Genomic DNA, 16209 nt, shown 5'->3' with positions numbered 1-16209 from the left:
ATGTGAGCAGTAACCCCAACAAGCCCACCTGAATCCCATTCAGCTCCACCAAGTCTGGAGAAGGGCATCTGTCATTCTCTCTGCGCCTAATGAATGGTATGTGATGGGTGGATGGGGAGTGATTTCCTGTAGTCACTCACTGGGAGTTACAGCCACTGTCTCGAACCCTTGTCCTCTTGTACTTCAGGTGACTGGCTTACAGAGCGCACTTCGACTGTCTACTACCTGGGTGAGCTCATTCACATTGAGGCCTCTGTTTCAATGACCAACCACATGCCCCTGAAGCTCACTGGAGCGACAGAGATTGTTGGGCGACTTGGTAGAAGTTTACAAAATTATGAGTGGCATGGACAGAGTAGATAGTCAGAAGCTTTTTCCCAGGGTGGAAGAGTCAATTATTGGGGACATAGATTTAAGGTGAGAGGAGAAAACTATAGAGATGTGCGGGGCAAGTTTTTTTACACAGGGTAGTGAGCGTCTGGAATTCGCTGCCAGAGGAGGTGGTGGAAGCAGGTACGATAGTGGTGTTTAAGAGGCAGCTTGACAAATACACGAATAAGATGGGAATAGAGGGATACGGACCCCGGAAGTGCAAAATGTTTTAGTTGACGGGCAATATGATCGACGCAGGCTTGGAGGGCCGAAGGGCCTGTTCCTGTACTGTACTTTTCTTTGTTCATTGCTGGCCTTGCTCCTGTACAGGAAACACAGGCAAACTCAGGTCAAACAGTGATCAAATGATCAATAAAGCAGAGACTCCTTCTACCTTGTGTCAGGGAGCTGAATGGTATATGCATTCTCCTTGTTAGTTAAATATCTCCATGGACCTAATGACTGGTGTTAGTCTATCCAAGCACAGAACTAGGCCTCCTGAATGATGGGTTTACTGAAGGTTGAGAGAAGCAGGAATTGCTCATTTTTTTTCTGGGTGCTTCAGACCTCAGGCTTGGTATCTATAGCCACCCAGTGTTGGGGAGGGGGTGTGAGCAGGCCTGGCATGAGGGGGAGGGGATGTGAGCAGATCTGGGGCCTCCTTGTGGACCTGTTCCTGAGCCTGGCTGGTGTTGGTGTTTACTCAGGCTGCCTCACTCTCTTCCATGGTGATGTTCACCCCCTGGAGAGGGGGCTCACTGTATTGGAGTGTTTGAGGTTTGCTGTCATCAGTGGTGCCAGAAGGACCGAGTGGATGATCCATCTCAGCCTCCTCCTGAGGTCTCCAGCATCAGATGCCAGTCTTCAGCCGAGTTGATTCACTCCTCATGATATCAAGAAATGGCTGAAGGCCCTGGATCTGCATCTGCACTGGCCCTTACAATATTCCAGCAATAGTACTGAAGGCTTGTGCTCCAGAACTTGCCGTTCCCCTGTTCAAGCTGTTCCAGTGCGGCTACAACACTGGCATCACCCAGCAAAGTGGAAAATTGCCCATATGTGACCTGTCCACAAAAAGCAGGACAAATCCAACCCAGCCAATTCCTGCCCCATCAGTCGACTCTCGATCATCAGCAAAGTGATGGAAGGGGTTGTAACAAGTGCTGCTTGATAGCACTGTTGCTGCTCACTAACACTCAGTTTGGGTTCTGCCAGGGCCACTCAGCTCCTGACCTCATTACAGCCTTGGTCCTCAGGGCGGTGTCCAAACCCCAACCATCTTCAGCTGCTTCATCAAAGACCTTCCCTTCATCATAAGGTCAAAAATGGGGATGTTCACTGATGATTGCACAATATTCAGCATCATTCAGGACTCCTCAGATACTGAAGCAGCCCATGTCCAAATGCAGCAAAACCTGGGCAATATCCAGGCTTGGGCTGACAAGTGGCAAGTAACATTCGTGCCACATGAGTACCAGGCAATGAACACTTCCCACCAGAGAGAATCTAACCATCTCCCTTTGAAATTCAATGGCATTACCGCCACTGAATTCCCCACTATCAACATCCTGTGGGTTACCATTGACCTGAAACTGAACTGGGCGAGCCACATAAATACTGTGGCTACAAGGGCAGGTCAGAAGCCATGAATCCTGCAGTGAGTATTTCACCTCCTGATTCCATTAAGCCTGTCCACCATCTACAAGTCAGGAGTGTGATGGAATAATCTCCCCTTGACTAGACAAGTACAGCTCCAACAACACTCGAGAAGCTTGACACCATCCAGGGCAAAGCAGCCCACTTGACTGGCACCCCATGCACAATCATTCGCTCCTTCCATCACCAATACACAGTGAACAAGATGCTCTGCAGAAACTCACCAAGGCTCCTAGAACAGCACCTTCAAAATCCACGACCACTACCATCTAGAAGGACAAGGCCAGCAGATAAATAGGAACACAACCAACTGGAAGTTCCCTGCTTAGCCACTCACCATCTGACTTGGAAATATATTGCCGTTCCTTCACTGTCACTGGGTCCAAATCCTGGAACTCCCTCCCTAACAGCAGTGTGGGTGTACCTACACCACAGGGACTGCAGTGGTTCAAGAGGGTAGCTTACCACCACCTTCACAAGGGCAATGAGGGACGGGCCATAAACGCTGGCTGAGCCAGTGATGTCCAAACCTCATGAATGAATAAAGTATTTTGTATCTGTTTTCATGGCAGACAACACGAACAACATCCCAATAATAGTGGAAGGTCAAGGGGCTACAGGGAGCAGGGATCTTAAAACAACCACTATCATGAAAGAAAGAGTAATGGGAATATTAATGGGACTTAAAGCTGACAAGTCCCCTGGACCTGATGGCCTGCATTCTAGGGTCCTATAAGAAGTGACTGCAGAGAGAGTTTATGCATGGGCTGTCATCTTACAAAATTCCACAGGTTCTGGAGATGTAATGAAGTCAGGAGCTGAGAGTCCCTGGCGAAATCCATACTGGGCATCAATGAGCAGGTTATTGCTCAGCAAGTGCTGCTTGATAGCACTGTTGATGACTCCTTCCATTGCTTTACTGATGATCGAGAGTAGACTGATGGGGCGGTAATTGGCTGGGTTGGATTGCCCTGCTTTTTGCGTACAGGACATACACGGGCAATTTTCCACATAGCCGGGTAGATGCCAGTGTTGAGCTGTACTGGAACAGCTTGGCTAGGGGTATGGCAAGTTCTGGAGCACAAGTCTTCAGTACTATTGCTGAAATATTGTCAGGGCCCATAGCCTTTGCAGTATCCAGGGTCTTCATCTGTTTCATCATATCATGTGGAGTGAATCGAATTGGCTGGAGACGGGCATCTGTGATGCTGGGGACTTCCGGAGGAGGCTGAGGTGGATCATCCACTCAGCACTTGTGGCTGAAAGTTGTTGCAAATGCTTCAGCCTTATCTTTTTCACTGATGTGCTGGGCTCCCCCATCATTGAGGATGGGGATATTTATGGAGCTGCCTCCTCCAGTGAGTTGTTTAATTGTCCACCACCATTCACAACTAGATGTGGCAGGACTGCAGAGCTTAGATCTCATCCGTTGGTTGTGGGATTGCTTAGCTCTGTCTATCACTTGTTGCTGATGCTGGTTGGTACGCAAGTAGTCCTGTGTTATAGCTTTACCAAGTTGACACCTCATTTTTAGGTATACCTGGTGTTGCTCCTGGCATGCCCTCCTGCACTCTTCATTGAACCAGGGTCAATCGCCTGGCTTGGTGATGATGGTAGAGTGGGGGATATGCAGGGCCATGAGGTTACAGGTTGTGTTCGAGTACAATTCTGCAGCTTCTGATGGCGCTCAGCGCCTTATGGAAGCCCAGTCTTGATTTGTTAGATCTGTTTGAAATCTATCCCATTTAGCACAGTGGTAGCGCCCCACAACACGATGGAGGGTATCCTTAATGTGAAGGCAGGACTTGGTCTCCACAATGATTGTGCAATGGTCACTCCTACCGATACTATCATGGACAGATGCATCTGCGACAGGCAGGTTGGTGAGGATGAGGTCAAGTATTTTTTTTTCCCCTTATTGGTTCCCTCACCACCTGCCGTAGACCCAGTCTAGCAGCTACGGCATTTAGGACTCAGCCAGAGGTGGTGCTAATGAGCCACTCTTGTGATGGACATGAAGGTCCCCCACCCAGAGTACATTCTGTGCCCTTGCCACCCTCCAGAGGTGCTCCCTCCATTTGGTGTTCGGTATGGAGGAGCACTGATTCTTCAGCCGAGGGAGGAGGGAACGTGGTAATCAGAAGGAGGTTTCCTTCATGTTTGACCTGATACCATGAGACTTCATGGGGTCCAGAGTCGACACTCCCTCCCGACTGTATACCACAGTGCCGCCACTTCTGCTGGGATGATGATGATGGTGGTGTCCGGGACCTAATCTGTAAGGTATGATTCCATTGCTTCACTAGCCCCCAGATGTTCGTTAGGAGGACTTTGCAGTGTTGACAAGGCTGAGTTTGCTGTTGTCATTTCCGGTGCCTAGGGGAATGCTGGGTGGCCCTTCCGGTTTCATTCCTTTGTTTGGTGCTTTGTTGTGGTTTGATACAACTGAGTCGCATGGAAGAGTCAACCACATTGTGCTCTGGAGTCACATGTCGGCCAGACCAGGTAAGGATAGCAGATCAGACGGGTTTTGACAACAATTGACAATGGCACCATGGTCATCGTTAGACTTTTAATTCCACATTTTTCATTGAATTCGAATTCCACCACCAACCATGGCAGGATTCAAACCCTGGTCCCCAGTGCATTACCCTGGGTCTCTGGGTTACTCGTCCAGTGACAATTCCACTACACCATCGCCTCTCCTCAACACTGAAACCCATTGTTAAGGAAGCAGGAGCAGAAAATTGAGAAAATCAGAATACAAATGGCAGATTAGTTTTGTGAAAAGGAAATTGTGTTGGACAAGTTCATGTGAGTTGTTTGAGGATGTAACAAGCAGGGTGGATAAAGGGGAACCAGTAGATGTAGTGTACTTGGATTTCCAGAAGATATTTGATAAGATGCCATATAAAAGGTTATTAGCCAAGGCAAGAGTTCCTGATGTTGGGAGTAATATATTTGGATGGATAGAGGTTTGGGTAACTAAAGGAAAGAGAGTCAGGAGAATTAGCTCATTTTCAAGTTGGCTAACGGTCACTAGAGGAGTGTCCCAGGGACCCGTGCTGGAATCTCAACTACTTACAATCCATATGAGCGACTTGGATGAAGGGACCGAGTGTATTATTGACAAATTTGCATCCAATACAAGGATAGGTGGGAAAGCAAATTGCCAGGACACACAGGTTAGGATTTTCCAGCACCACCTGTCACCAGGATCTTCCGGTCCCGCCAAAAGTTAATGGAACTTTGGCTGACCTGCCTGCCCCATCCCCTGAGATGGGCACTGCCACATGGGGCTGGAAAATCCCGGCAAAGGGATATCGATGGGTTAAGGGAGTCGGCCAATATTTCAGAGATGGATAAAAATGTGGGAAAACGTGAGGTTACCCACTTTGGCAGGAAGAACAGAAGAGCAGAATATTATTGAAATGCAGAGAGACTGCAGAATGCTGCAGTACAGAGGGAACTGGGTGTCCCTCATACATGAAACTCCAAAAGTTTGCATGCAAGTCCAGCCAGGAATTAGGAAGGCAAGTTGAATGCTGGGCTTCATTACAAGGGGGACAGAGTGTAAAAGTGGATTTCTTACCAGGAGGGCCGATTTCAATCCTTTTAACATTCTAAACACCTCAATCTGATCATTGCTCAATCTTCTAAACTCAATGGAATACAAGCCAGGCTTATACAACCTCTCCTCATAATTTAACCCTCGAAGCACCGTTTTCATTCTGGTGAATCTACCCGGCACTTCCTGAGCTGGGTGCCCAGAACTGAATATAATATCCAGATGGGGTTTGACCAAGGTTCAATACAACTGAAGCAGAAATTCATTCCTTTTACAATCCAGCTTCCTTGAGGTAAGAGTCAACATTCCACTCATCGTTTTTTTATTGCTACCTTTACCTGACCACCAGCTTTTAATGATTTGTGTCCTTGGAATCTCAAACCACTTTGTTCCTCTCCAGTTCCTGGTTTCTAACCATTTGGAACATTTTGAAATTTATTTTTTCAATTCCAAAATGGATGACCTCACTCTCACCCACATCAAACTCCATCTGCCAAGGTTTTGTTCTCTTACTTCATCTTTCAATGTCTCTTTACCACTCCCCGCCTCCATCTGCACTAATTCCTATTCTCCTAATTCAGTGTCATTTACAAGCTGAACACACAACTCTATCCTGATGCAACTCACTATAAAAATGGTGTATGTTGTGCCACAGTGCAGATTCCTGTGAAACACCCCTTGTCACATCCCATCAATCTGAGACCAGACACTGTATCCCCACTCTCTGTTTCCTACCTCACAACCAATTTCCAACCCACATCTAAAGCTTCCCTCCAATTCCATCTGCTCTTATTTTTGACAATAATCTTTTGTGTGGCACCTTAATATGTTCGTTCTAGAATTCCATATCTCTAACACCCATATACACCAGCACTTTTCCAGCATTTTCTGTTTTTATTTCAGATTTCCAGCCTCAGCTGTATTTTTGCTTTTCTCCATCTAAACCCCTCTGTCTACCTTATTACAGACCTCCTCAGGATGTTCACACTGGTGGCACAATGGTTGCTGGAATGGGCGACTGCTGCGCCCCAGCAGCCAGCTCCTCCTAACCCACCTGAAGGACAACCTAGGGCTGTGGAGGTTCGTGAGGAAGGGGAAGGTTCGGAGAGCACCTCAGACCCTCATCTTCTCCTAACTCCCAGCCCCTCCACCAGAGCATTCATGTGCGGTACTTGTCCCAGTGACAATGGCTGCCCCTGCGGAAATGCAGAGTCCGCAGTCTGAATGGGTCCCCAAATCTGTAACGGGTCCATGTTCGATGTAACAGGCCACCACGCTCCTCGATGCTGTACAGCACGAGAGGTGAGCAGCCTCCTCCACCTCCTCTGAGGCAACTTGTCCTCAATCACTTCATTAACATCACACTTACACAAGTTGTAAACACACATATCTATTGCAAAGAATGTTTGGGTCTGTTTTTGCACCCTCAGTGAGAATGTTAACAGAGTGAACGCGGTCCTTACCATTGGCACTGAAGACTGCATTCTGAAATCCAGCTCTCATTGACGCCGTCAGGAGCCAGGGTGTGCCCATGCATGTCCAGCAGTGGAAGGCTGTTTCCTTCTCCAGAACTTCAGATAAGGCTGTAATACACCAAGGGTTGTGGATTGAGATGCTCCTTGCAGCATTTCTTGATCATCAGTGATCAGACTCAAAGATCAGATGGAGTTTATCTGGTGCACTTCAATCATGAGTGCTGTGTTGAAGGCAGTCATCCACACGCGACTGTTAGACACTGACTAAAGACGATTCCCCACATGTCATGATGCCGTGTATGTTCCAGGGAAGGATGTTTGTGTGGTTTCTCCACTACACTTGAAGCCTTTGTCTTCTCGGTGGTAGAGGTTGTGGGTTCACAGGGAAGCCGAGGGGTTTGGCAGCACTGCATGTTGCAGATGTCACACACTCCTGACACTGGACACCGGTGCTGGATGGATCATGTGGAAGGTAGCTGGAGGAGTGGTGAAACAGTCTGTGCAACATCACCCTGCTCAATGTGTAGTCACTGCAGTTCTGTTCACATATACAATCATATTTTACTGATGAACATTCCCAGAGAGGAGTCACATCTGCTCAAAGTGCACGTTGAGAAATTGGGTAAGTGCTTACCATGATTGTGTATTTTTGTGAATGGTGGACTTTATGAGATGTTAATGTTTTAAACTGCCTGTACAAAGCAAATCTGTCTGTATCATAAGAGACGCTTCCAACTGAAACAATCCCATCAAATTAACAGGGAATCAAGTACATGTTTAAGTTTTAAACCTGGACACATTCCCTCTGTAGGAGCTCGTTGGTTTATTATTAATGGTGAAACACAGCAGATTATTTGATTATCGAGTGTGGATTGGAGCAGCATTTTCAATAAGATGCCGAATTCTTCATGCTGCCCCTTCCTGGTTGTGTCAGCTGGTGGACTTTCTGCTGCCAGACACTGCCCTCTGCCTCCAGCTTATGGGCTCCCTGATCTCACTCAGAAACAGGCAGATATTGTGATTTCAATCACTACAAAACAGAATTGGCAGTGGAGCTGTATCCGTTTTCCTGAAAACAATGCAGCTGTTTCTGCAGGTTGCACTGCACATGGACAACTGGCTAATGGGAACCATTTTAGAAAATAAACTAGATTAAACTAAACCAAGTAATTTGTATGGTATTTATACAGTTAATTAATAAACATTTCAAATTTCAAAATGCATTTCAGAAAGAGCTGTAACAGCTCAGCTTAATATTAAAATAGTGCCTGTTGCGATGTGCAAAGCTTGTTTAGTTTGCTGACATTTTATAATTAAAGACTTTACAGTGCAGACCATCCATTCCGCCATGCTGTTGGGCCTGGGGTAGTGTGGGTGATGAGGTAATATGGTCAACTCCCCACTTTTCACACATCACCTTGAACGGTTTTCCAGAATATTGGGCTCCGTTGTTCGAAACGACTTCTTACGGTGCCTCAAATAGTCTGAAGATTGAACTCAATGGGCAGAAAATTTCGGCCCTGTCACGGCCATAAAAGTGCCCATCCAGGTACTTTTTAAAGGATGTGAGGCAACCCGCCTCCACCATCCTCCCAGGCAGCAAATTCCAGACCGTCACCACCCTCTGGGTAAAAATGTTTTTCCTCACATCCCCCTAAACCTCCTCTCCCTCAATTTGAATTTGTGTCCCCTCATGACTGACCCTTCAGCTATGGGGAACAGCTGCTCCCTATCCACCCTGTCCATGCCCCTCTTGTACACCTCGATAGGTCGCCCCTCAGTCTTCTCTGCTCCAACAAACACAAACCAAGTCTATCCAACCTCTCTTCATAACTTAAATGTTTCATCCCAGGCAACATCCTGGTGAATCTCCTCTGTACCCCCTCCAGTGCAATCACATCCTTCCTATAATGTGGCGACCAGAACTGCACACAGTACTCCAGCTGTGGCCTCACCAAGGTTCTATACAATTACAACATGACCTCCCTACTTTTGTAATCTATGTCTCGATTGATAAAGGCAAGTGTCCCATATGCCTTTTTCACCACCCCACTAACATGCCCCTCCGCCTTCAGAGATCAATGGACACACACACCAAAGTCCCTTTGTTCCTCAGAACTTCCTAGTGTCATGCCGTTCATTGAATACTTCTTTGTCAAATTACTCCTTCCAAAGTGTATCACCTCACACTTTTCAGGGTTAAATTCCATCTGCCACTTATCTGCCTATTTGACCATCCCGTCTATATCTTCCTGTAGCCCAAGACACTTGACCTCACTGTTAACCACCCGGCCGATCTTGCCACCATTCGCCACTTCTGTCTGCTTTCTGTCCCATAGCCAGTGTCATATCCACAATGTCACTGCCCCTTTAATCTATGGCTTTCACTTTCCTAACATGTGACAATTGAAAGTCCATATACATAACATGAACCAGGCTGAGCTCATCAACCCTCTCCATTAATTCCTCAAAGAACTCCAAGTTGGTCAGACACGATTTCCCATGAACATAGCTGTGCTGCTGCTCATTTATTAACTCGTGGGGCAGAATTTTCTGGGTGACGAGCAGGGGGGCTGGTCCCCACACATCAGCGTTTAAAATGGTGCTCGGTGACGCCGGGTGAGAGTCCCGATGTCACCACGCGCCATCGCGATATTTAGCTGGGTGGGCGCGCGATGAAGTGTGACACTCACCTGCCATTAATTAAAGGGCTTGTTAAGGCCCTTAACGCCGATTTTGAGGTGCCCGTGTGATCTTCGGCTCTGTGCACGGGCACAACGGGCAGGCGGGTAAGTGACTTTTTAATGAAACTCATCCACGGGCGGGATATGTGGGCTCAGTGGGTTTGTCAGTGTTTTATGTGAAGCATTTATTTCAGCAAGTTTTTTAAACTTGCCTATGTGATCTGTAGCAGCTCAGAACGAATTCCAGCAGCTTTCTCTGTACGTTGACGCTTCAGCTCAGCACTCTCCAGTCAGGAACCTTTATCAGGCCTGCAGCTTTCCAGAGGCCTCCATTTAGCCTGGGTATGGGTTCTGACATCTCCACTGGAGGCAGCTCCTCTGAGAAGGAAGGGAGGGATAGAATAAGGAGGAGGCCAGGAGTGGGCAATCAGCCTCCAGGGGAGCCACCTTTGGGAGGCCAGGCACAGGCACAAGGGGCGCAGGGCCAAGAGGGAGTCCATGGTGGAAGGGGCCGCAGAAGATGCCACTATCCCACTGCCAGGATATTCAGGCGGCGAAGCAGCTACCTCAATATGACTGAGGTGCATTGCTGAAGGAGGCTCCAACTGTCAAAGGAAACAGTCAACAGCATCTGTCAGATACTTGTCCCTGAGATCTCCCCTAACTGTGTGGGTGGACACCCCATGTCAGCGGCTCTGAAGGTCACAGTTGCCCTCCACTTCTATGCCTCTGGCTCCTTCCAGGGCTCGGTGGGTGATCTTTGTGGTGTCTCCCAATCAGCTGTCCACACTTGTGTCAAACAGGTTACAGACTCTCTGTTCAGATGGGCATTGACCTTCATCCACTTCCGCTGTGACCAGGCTAGTCACACACAGCGAGCCAGAGGCTTCGCGGCCATTGCTGGCTTCCCCCGCATCCAGGGTGATATAGACTGTACACATGTGGCAATCAAGGTGCCAGCAGGTGAACCCAGTGCCTTTGTCAACAGGAAGGGCTTCCACTCCATGAACGTGCAGATAGTGTATGATCACAGGATGCTGATTCTACAAGTCTGTGCAAGGTACCCAGGCAGCTTCCACGACGCCTACATCCTCAGACACTCCCAGGTGCCGGGACTCTTCAGTGCTCTGACTCGGCTGGATGGATGGCTGGTGGGTGACAAGGGCTATCCCCTCAGAAGGTGACTTATGACGCCTCTCCGCGATCCAAGAACAGAAGCTGAGCAGCGCTACAATAGGAGCCACGCCTCCTCAAGGGCTGTGGTGAAGAGAGCCATCGGTCTTCTCAAGATGCGCTTCCGATGCCTGGACCGCTCAGGGGTCACACTCCAGTACCCCCCCCAGATCGTGTCTTGGTGATAGTGGTTGCATGCTGCACTCTCCACAATCTTGCACTGGAAAGGGGGGATGCAGTGGACGATGAAGACCTTGACGCAGTGGATTCCGCTGCACACGATGAATCCAGCAGTGCCTCAGAGGATGAGGAAGCACAGGGCAATGATGAGGGGCAGCACGCCAACCTGCTACTACACCAAGGAGGCAGGGACACCCGGGAGACTTTAATCCAATGAACCTTCAGCTAGCTCCACACAAATGGATCGGCAGGACCAGAATTGCCTGGCACATCCATAAGCGGCACTTAGGTGCTACATCTTCCACCTCATCAGCTGCAACGAAGGGCTTCCTACATAAACATCAATGTCCACTCAAATACTCATGATATGTCTGTGAAACATACAAATGCAGCACAAAGGAGCCTCGCTCAGCCATGGAAACACATGTTGACTTTATTTCCATCCATCAGATGGTGCCATAAAAATCAAAACAAAATGTTGCTCCAACATTGAAAAATAGAAATTCCCTAATCTCGGGCCAACACAAAAGCACCAGTGACAAACCCGACGAGGGCCTAACGTGCCTTATGCTTACGTTTATGGGTGCTACGTCTTGGTGCTGCCCCATCGCTCGGAGTGGCTTGTGAGACAGCCTGCTGACTCTGCTGTCCTGTTGGCCTCGATGACCTTGGCGGACGTCCTCTGGCCCGTGGAGCCTCTGGTGGCACAGCCAGGGAGGGATTGGCCAGTTCCACAGCTGGCACCTCCCCAGTTGTCGCAGCCTCAATGAATGCAATGGTCACTGGCAGAGGGGCAGAGCTGCATCCCTCATCCGGAGCGCCCTGAGAGGAGCCCACACAGACAACAGGCAGCTGCTGTGCTGATGTGAGGTCACTTTGGACCTCCCTGCTCACCGCAGGTGGATGGGCACCACGCTGGGACAGTTGGTGCCCAGAACATCTTCCACATTGCCAATGACCACCTGTGGCCAGTAGCGCTGTGAGGACTTGCAGGTCCGAGCGTAACCCCATCAGAAGCTGATTAATTTGTTGGAAGCCCCTCTCCATGAGAGTCGCCAATCTCTCCATGGAGGAAGCCTGACGCTCTGACATGAGGTTCATGCCATCACTGACACTCTGCCTGGATTCCTCCACCACAGAGACCAAGTGAAGCACACTCTCATGCAACACTCCCAGATGCTCCCGCGCACCCGGCCGCTTGTCCTGCAGCTGCTGCATGGCGGACATCTCCAGAGGCACATCATCACTGCCAGACTCAGCATGTGCCTAGTCCCCTGCAGTCCTCTGGCTGCTGGCACCATCGGCTCTATCTGTCTGTGCATCTCCTCCAGCGATTGTGAAGTGCCCTCTCCACTGTGCTACGGGATACTAGCCGATGTTACATTCCCCACTGATGTGTTTGTCGCTGCGCTGGTGCCTGCCTCACTGAAATGGTGTGACGCTCGTGACAATTGATACCCCTCAGGTGTGGAAGGGGGCATCTGGACGTCCTCATTGCGGCCATGCTCTGATGATGCTGAAATTAACAAGGACAGTGGGTCAGTTAGCGTTCAGTCAGAAACACAACTCATCCCTTTCCCCCCCAAAGCTCATAATGCACTCAACCTTCAAGTACCAAAGGAGAGGAACATTGGTGGGGTGGTAAATAGTCAGGAGGAGGCCCAAACATTACAGGTGCATACAGACAGGCTGGTCAGATGGCCTAAGGAATGCCACATAGAATGTTATGTGGATAAGTGTGAGGTTATGCACTTGGGCAGGACAAACAAGGTACGGGAAAACAGGAGAAATGGTAGGACCTTGGAAAGTAAGGATGATTACAGGGACCTTGCTGGGCAGACCCGTTAAGGTAGCAGAACAGGAACATGGTGCAGGGAGAACCTGTCTTCTCATCAACCACTAAGCCTGATGTAAGCATGGTCACTATCTGCTTGACCATCCAGCTCACGCCAAATGCCCAATGTAGTAACGACACTAAGACATGGAGGGGGGTGGCCTCAAAGGCTAAGGCTACCTGCTGGGTTAAATGGCCAAGGTCAACATGGTCTGCACCCTTCCAAAGCGCAACAAATCATTGAAGCGCTTGTGACACTGGATCCATGTTCACTGCACAACATCCCTGGAAGTGACCACCTCCGCCACCTCCTGCCAGGCCCGCTTCATCACGTGGGGGGGGCCCTCCTCCTCCCATCCTGGGGAAACAGGACCTCTCGCCGGGCTGCCACCTCCTCAACAAGGGCAGCAAGGCAGTCATCAGAGAAGCGAGGCGCACAGTGGCCCCCTGCTGGCCTACCCTGCAGCCTGCCCTGCTCCTGCCCCACACCCTGCAGCCTGCCCTGCTCCTGGCCCACACCCTGCAGCCTGCCCTGCTGCTGGCCCACACCCTGCAGCCTGCCCTGCTCCTGGCCCACACCCTGCAGCCTGCCCTCCTCCTCTGGCCTTCACTCTACCACAGCCTGCTTTGCAGACCCCCTGCAGTACAACCTGGAGCTGTCCATGGTGATCAGCTTAAAGGAGGCTGCCTGGCCTTATTTTATACAGACTGCCGGTTCCCCATTGGAACCAGCGGTCTGGACACGCCCGCAGCAATTTTAAAAGTCCCGCTCTCCACGAGAGTGTGAAATGCGCTGGGTGGGCCTTAATTGGCCCCCCCCGCGAAAAATGGCAGCGCTGCCCACAATTGCTTCAGCTCCACCCACCCACCGAACGGAAAATTCAGCCCATGTTTTCCAAGCCACATTTTAAGTTGTTGCAGATTTTAGAAGTTAGAAGTTTCCCCCAATGTTTCACTGATGTGGTTTGTAGTTACAGGGTTTATCCCCCTCTCCTTTTTTAAACCGGGTGGAACATTAACAACCCTCCAGTTCTCTGGCATCACCCCCATATCCAAGGAGGATTGAAAGGTCATGGTCAGTGTGCCCACTATTTCCACCATTCCTTCCCTCAGTGACCCTCTCACATCCCATCCAGACCAGGTAAATGTTTTACTTTATTGTGGTATAAAAAGTGTTGGATTGGAAGGGGTTAACTGAACTTGTTTGTTCAGTGACTGTAATTAATGTCACTCTCCATGGATCCTAATTGTGTCACTGGAGGGTTTCCCTCTTCTGTTTATAAGTGAATCCGTTCAATGTGTTATCCCATAATGTCAGCAGGAACATCACCACTGGCACTGACAGGGATCAGCGGGTCCAGAGAGAGGGAGAGGATGGATCGGAATCTGAGAACAATGGATTGGAATGTTACAACAATGGATCTGAATCTGAGAACAATGGATTGGAATGTTACAACAATGGATCGGAATCTGAGAACAATGGATCGGAGTTTAACCGATGGGCTTGGCTGGCTTTCTAATAATTCTGATTGGATGACATTATCATGGCGAGTTTATGGGCTACTTCTGGTTATTCAAGCAGGTTACTACCCCATCCTCGCTATTGTTGGTGTCCCTGGTAAGTCTCTGTTTCCAGCTATTAATTCAGTAAACCGTGTTTAGCTGCTTTAAAGGGATATTGGGGAGAGGGATTGGGGTGGGATGGAAAGCACAAGGTCCATGGTCCCACCATCTGCAGCTTGGACATGATTCCAGACAGCAGGATGAGGCGCAGCTCGGAGTTAAGAAGGGGTCAAGGCAGAAACATAACATCACCCTAAATGCTCGCGCTGACACTGGATGCTCCAGTCTCTGTCACAGCTGGTCCCATGATATGGAGAACCATCGCCTCAGTCAGGCTGAGAGGAGGAATGTTCGCCTGCCCCATCGGTTTTCTCTCTCTCCCTTTGATTATGGAATCACCACTTTAATCACTCCATTATTGTTGGCTGCCTGGCCATCAAGCTCTGGAATTCCCTCCCTTCACCTCTCCACCTCTCAATCTCACCTTGCTCCCCGAAAGCCACTCCATAAAACTTACCACTTTGACCAAGCTTTTAGTCATTCCTCATATCTCCTTATGTGCCTCAGTGTCATATTTTGTTTTATATTGCTCCTGTGAAGTGTCTTGAGGGGGAAAGGAGGAAGTGGAGGATCATGATCAACATTTAGTTTATTAATTTTAGTGTCATTGCTTTTGCCATTTAATCTCTCCTGCCTTCACCACATCATAAAATTCCTTGTTTGTTCTTTCAGGTAGAATCATTGCAATAGATCCCTGGACACAGTGCTTCCGAAAATCTCAATTTCCTGAATCAATCTGATAGCTTTGTTCCCACCCTGAAGAATAATTTTCTTATTTATTCCCCTTCCTCACAGCTAACTCAGTGACGATTGCGATCCTGTCTAAGGGAAAATGTGGTCTCTCTAAATGTGTGACATGCTACCCGGTGGCCATGGCAGCAGCAGATCTACTGGTAATTATCATCGACCTGATATTGAGACATATTCCAATTGTTTATTGGGAACAGTTTCTTTTCCTGAAGTTCATGCCGATATGCAATATCCATGGCATCCTGCTTTATGCAGCCACTGACTGTTCTGTCTGGTTCACCGTCACTTTCACCTTTGATCGCTTCGTGGCCATTTGTGGCCAGAAGCTGAAAAGTAAATATTGCACCAGTAAAATGGCAGCTATGGTTCTGGGAACAGTGACTGTTCTGAGCTGTTTAAAGAATATTATCTGGTATTTTATCTACACAGGTCAGTATTCGCTCTTCAACTCCCCCTTCTTTTGTTACGTAACAGAGTCTGTTCGGTTTTCTACAGTCTGGGTATCAATTGAGTTCCTGCATCAGATTATAACCCCGTTTATCCCATTTGTTGTGATTTTGCTGCTCAATGTTTTCACTGTCAGACACATTTTAGTGAGCAGCAGAGCCCGCAAGAGACTCCGGGCTAACAGCAGTGGGGAGAGTCCCAGAGACCCAGAGATGGAGAGTCGAAGGAAATCCATCATATTACTGTTTGTTATCTCGGCAAATTTTATCCTGTTATGGACGACGTTAATGGTTTTTTCTGTGTGGTACCGGATGTGGTTGTTACGGTAAAGGTCTGTACAGTTTCATTCAGTTGTACGGGAAATAGGCTTCATGCTGCAGCTCCTGAGTTGCTGCACAAACACTTGTATTTATGCCGTGACCCAGACTAAGTTCAGAGAGCAGTTGA

The 16209-nt window shown here is 48.7% G+C and overlaps 1 protein-coding gene across 1 annotated transcript in view; it reads right to left on the bottom strand.

Moving 5' to 3' along the window:
- Positions 1–677: 677 nt before the first annotated feature.
- LOC144673805 (EVI5-like protein) overlaps positions 678–16209 on the bottom strand; it is a 73289-nt gene continuing 57757 nt past the window's right edge. The window contains exon 5 of the mRNA XM_078535463.1: positions 678–694. The gene's annotated coding sequence lies outside the window, so the exon portion shown is untranslated. The remainder of the gene's footprint in view (positions 695–16209) is intronic.

This window comes from Cetorhinus maximus, unplaced genomic scaffold, assembly GCF_964194155.1.
Source record: "Cetorhinus maximus unplaced genomic scaffold, sCetMax3.hap1.1 HAP1_SCAFFOLD_480, whole genome shotgun sequence".
Classification (NCBI taxonomy): Eukaryota; Metazoa; Chordata; class Chondrichthyes; order Lamniformes; family Cetorhinidae; genus Cetorhinus; species Cetorhinus maximus.
Note: the sequence above shows the minus strand (reverse complement) of the source record. Positions and strands in the feature narration are given on the sequence as shown.